Raw genomic sequence first — 5,174 nt, 5'->3', positions numbered from 1 at the left:
AGCAAAAAAAGGGTAACATTTAACAATTAAAGAGAAAAATAAATTTAAAAAACAAACCTAAATGGCATTAACCAATGTGGAGTTTTAAAGAACTCTTGGTTTACCTAGAATATAATAGAGAAAATAAAAATGAGACTAATACTAATTCTAGGAAACATATATAGAGAAATAGAAATAAGGATGCTAATTAAAGAACATTGGCAATACCATCAATCCCGTTTGAAGCTTAATCATAGCTCCACTAATTTGCTCATTTTCAACTTTTGGCTGGTATATATTTAGGCGTTTTCAAATGCCGTAAAATTCCTTATTGTCTAGCTTTACTTGAATTCCTACAAACTACCCGATTAAATTAAGTGAGAAAATGAGCATAATGATTCTAGCATAGAGAAAAAATAATAATAATTCCCAAAGATTAGTAATTTGGCATAAATAGAAGAATGTGTAAAAAATTCATCGAAAATTGAGAGAGAAAGAGAGAGAGAACCTTTTTTTGAATTTCTGCAAACTACCCGATTAAATTAAGTGAGAAATAAGCATAATGATTCTAGTGTAGAAAAACAAAAGAAGAAAAAAAGAAAAGAAAGGATTCCCAAAGATTAGTAATTTGGCATAAATAGAATAATATAAAAAATTCATAGAAAAATTGAGAGAGAGAGAGAGAGAGAGAGAGAGAGAGAGAGTGAGAGAACCTTTTTTATGAGAGAAAACCATGCATAGAATGGAATAGATAGTTACCAATTTATAGTAAGACAATGTGAATAAGAAGGGACAAAATAAAGGAAGATGAAGAGAAAGAAGAAGAATAATAGTTATGTAGAGGGTAGTGGGGAGATGAAAAGAAGAAGAATAATATTTATGTAGAGGATAGTGGGGAGATGAAAAGATAAGGATGGAAAAAGGTTGGAAAAAGTGTAAATATTAAAATAAAATAAAAAGTAAATGTTAAAAACAATTATAAGAAAATTGGAAAGAAAATGATAATGAGGTGGACACTTATGTGGCTTAATTGGAGCGTAGCAACAATAAATGCTACGCTTCAGCTTCTAGTAATATATAGATTCAAAGCCATCACCAGATTGCAAAAAAAAAAAAAGATCACATCACATCATATCAATCTACATTGTACAATAACTAATCATATGATCTAGCAAATCCATTATAGGCAAAAATATGTTCTTTCATACAAAGTACAAGTCTCAATGATTGGAAAACATTAAAAAGAAAAAGAAAAAGAAAAACCCTTCTATGCTGTCTACCTAATAAAAAATAAACATAAAACATTGATAAAGCAAAGAACTTTCAATTAAAAAACAAATGTGAGATTGAGTTGACTTACTAGGAAGAAGGTTCAAATCCTTGTGAAAACCTCTGGACTCATTGCCTTGAGTCCTTTCAATGCCCCAAGAAGGTTCAACACCAGACACTTTTGGCTTCTCATCTTCCACAGAAGTAATAGCTATCTGAGCCAAAACAGCCAAGCAACAACATTCCCATTTGCGAGGCATTTCTAAATCGAACCTCAAATTGAAAGCTGACCCAGACTTCCTAGACCACAAATCTAAGGACCCCAAATCAAAACAAGGAGTGCTGTGACAAACCCATATAGGAGAAGCTTTGAGAGCCATAACAAAAAAATAAACACAAAAACAAACAAACATAAAAAGAAGAAACGAATCTGGGAAACAAAGGAATAGAAAGGCTTATTTAGACAAAAATGCAAAAACACTAAATTTGTGATTGGGTTGAGTTGACTCAGTGGCTTTGACTTTGAGGACGAAATGGTGTGTTTTGGGAGGAATGGGTTTGAAGAAACAAACAGATTCAAAAACACCAATCCACCACATAGATCAATACCCACAAAAAAAATTCAAAAAAATAAAAATCGAAAAACTAAAACAACCAGATCTAACTGAATTCTGAAAATCAAAACCAAAAAAAATAAGGAAAAATTTAGAGAGAGAGAGACAGAGAGAGAGGACCTGAGGGAAGGTGGCGCTCTAAGCCCAGACGCTGCCGTCGTGGCCGATGATGGCTGCAGCGATGAGATGCTAACCGTCGATGATGGAACCTAAAGAACTTTGCCCTAATTTCTATTCAAATTAAACACAGAACTTAAAACCCTAAGATTTGAAATGTCAAGAGGTTGGAGACAAAAGGTTTGGAAGTGGAGGGTGAGGGCTAGCTTGAGATTGGAGAGATGGAGGGTGAGGGTTGAGATCGGGCTTGAGAGATGGAAGCTGATGTACGATCGGGCTTGAGAGGTGAAAATGTTTTTAGTTTCCTATTTATATAAATCCTAAAGCCGCAATTTTAAATTGCGGCATTAGGCAAACTCTAAAGCCGCGTTTAAGAAACGCGGCCCCAATACAAACTAAAGCCGCGTTTTAAACACGCGGCTTCAGACTAAATTTAAAGTCGCGTCTATAAAACTCGGCTTTAGGCCAACTGGAACTAGGGTATTTTAAACACAGCCATGGATAAGATTTAAAAAAAAAAAAAAAAAAAAAAAAAAAAAAAAAAAAGAAAGAAAAGAAGAAGAAGAAAAAGGAAGGTCCTATAGCCGCGTTTTTAAAAAGCGGCAATAGCTCCCCCAAAAAACGCGGCTCTAGACATGGGCTATAGCCGCACACATAAAACGCGGCTTCATATGAATAACTTAAGTCAAGTTTTTTAAAAACACGGCTTTATCCTGTTTGTAGCCACGTTTTTAAAAACGCGGTCCAATACCCCACATTTTGTAGTGACCAAGAACATTTGGGTTCACATCACCCCAATTTTGATTGACAACGCGCAGAGACAAAAATTGATGCTTGTCAGCTTGACTGAAAGCATACCCGACCCATCTTGGAAGAATGAAAAACCTTGTGGTGGGCTGTACTTAAGAAGGCTAAAAGGAGGAGGCAAGTCTCATCAAATCATTTCCTTTTTCAAACAAACTATATATAATGAAGTTGGAAAGAAAGGTTTGTACTAGATTTCATGTTGTGAATGTGCCCTACTTATGATCTGTTTGTGTCATTTTGCTCATTCAACCTAATCCTTGAAAGAGTATTTGTTAGTATTTGTTGACGATTTCTCCAACAATGTTGGATTCAGTTCGAAGTCAAGAGTATAAGATTTAGTGGGTTGTTATCAAGTTATAAACCAACATAATACGTTATGTTCTTTATGCAGAGAAACTAGAGATACCTAGTTCACCGCATGGTGATGGAGCTTTTGATGGAACATCTCCTAAGTTGTCCTTTAATGTGTGATGCTGTATTTTGCATTGATTTGCTTTCTAGTTAAGTTTTGGCCGTGTGTTTTGGACGTATTTTTCTTTGATTGTGAATGCACAATTTTTCACTCATTAAAGCAACGTAATTCCTCCAACTTTCTGATCAAATGATGCACTACAGATGATTTTTTTTTTTTCTTTTGCTTCACAATGGGTTAAGTTTCATCAGTATCAAAGTAGTTTTGTTGCTTCTTAGAAGCAGATTTTTTCTTTTTTAATAATTATTTTGGAACTCAAGGACTATGTACGGTTATGCAGGTACATGGTTCATTATACACGAAGTTTAAAATAGGGAAGGTGCTCCACCCTCCAGTTGCCTGTGGATTTCCTAGCCTTCTACCCAAGCGATGGCGAAGTTGTCTTGTTACAATCTAGCAATTCCATTGTCTTGTGCAACATGCGTATGTGGGTATTGAAAATGGCCAGCCAACTATGAAATAAGGGGAAATTCTTAGCTGGTTACTCCTGTTACTGTGTCTGTACCTGCAAAATCTATCCTTCCACGTGCCAAATTGCACGTTGAAGTTTCCCAGCAACCCTTATTTTATGCTTATGACGCACCTCTTTGTTTCTCCATGTGTTCCTACACTGGGTATGACCAGTAATATATGTTTTGCAATGAAATCAGGAAAAAAGACCTGTTAATAATGATAATTTAATTGTGTGATTCTTCTCATATTAGGTGCCTCCAGCATTATTCCTATTTGACACTGACCATTGATGACATAAACTCAGCCTGAAAGTCTCCAAGAGTTCAAATTTACATTTTAAATAAGAATGTCTCATTGACATTGTAATTCTGGATGCTTTTATTTTTTGGGTTGTTGTCATGATGCTATCATCCCATTTGTAGTGGATCCTTTCATAAAGAGTGACTAAATTTTATGATGGGTGTCATCTCATAACTGTTATAAAATTTGTACCCACTTTGTATTATCTCCTGCTGCTTATTTTGCTTGTACTAATTATATCTTGTATACTTTTTACTTACTAATTATAACGTAAGTGGCATCCCACTTTAAAGACCTATAAGGGGCAAGAAAAAGGGTAATTGTATTGCTCAAGCATTAAATTGGGATGTTTTGGATATGGACAGCTCTCTTGGGATCTTGTTTAGCCATTTTAAAGTTGAATCGAGTCTTATTTTATTGTTTATTTGTTGCTGGATCAGTTTTAAATTTTAATTAAGTTCTACTAGAATAAGGGCAATTCTGTAATTTCCACAAATCTGAAATGTGCTGTTCTTTGCTATATGAAAGGCTCATGAGTCTTATTTTATGTATTGAGTCCTTTTTCTATTTGGTTTTGAAGTTATTAAGTTCTTTTTTGTTTGTATTAGTAATCCTAGTCATTCTAGGAATAGGTAATCTAGAGTCCTATTCCTAGGAAAAAAATTTCACAATAGCCGATATAAAGGCTTCATTGTAGTGAATAATATTCATAATGAGATTGATTCTAATAAAATTACAGCAGCTTATTTTAAGCATTGATGGTGTGATTGTCTTCTCCTATCTAAGTTTGAATTATTAGGAACACCTTGGTGTGATTGCCTTGTTTTTATGTTGCTTCTTGTTTTACCCCTATTTTAACCTCAACAGCCATCAAGATTCAATATTTTCTTATCTAAAACCTTTAAACATCAATCCTTACTAATGACCCTTCATGAACTTTTCAAGAAATCTATTTTAGTGTTGAATTCTTAAAGATTCTACATCAAATATTTATACTGTGCCAAGTTCATTTTAGGTGATTATTTTCAAGTTCTTAAATTTTACCAAAAGTTTGTTTTTCATATATAAACTTTAAGAAGTTCATTTTTCGTCTCTAAACTATTAAAAAGATCATATTTCATTCCTAAACTATAGAAAATGTTTTATTTATGTACTTAAATTTT

At 33.8% G+C, this 5,174-nt stretch overlaps 1 long non-coding RNA gene across 1 annotated transcript; it reads left to right on the top strand.

The window, feature by feature from the left end:
• The first annotated feature begins 2,852 nt into the window (after positions 1-2,852).
• On the top strand, positions 2,853-3,757 carry LOC136064278 (uncharacterized). The gene is made up of 2 exons (XR_010625923.1): positions 2,853-2,966; positions 3,539-3,757. It is a non-coding gene; the product is annotated as an uncharacterized LOC136064278 (long non-coding RNA).
• Positions 3,758-5,174: the final 1,417 nt, after the last annotated feature.

Source organism: Quercus suber, unplaced genomic scaffold (assembly GCF_002906115.3).
Source record: "Quercus suber isolate HL8 unplaced genomic scaffold, Cork oak 2.0 scaffold_656, whole genome shotgun sequence".
Taxonomy (NCBI): Eukaryota; Viridiplantae; Streptophyta; class Magnoliopsida; order Fagales; family Fagaceae; genus Quercus; species Quercus suber.
The sequence above is the reverse complement of the archived record's forward strand: the minus strand, read 5'-3'. Positions and strand labels throughout refer to the sequence as shown.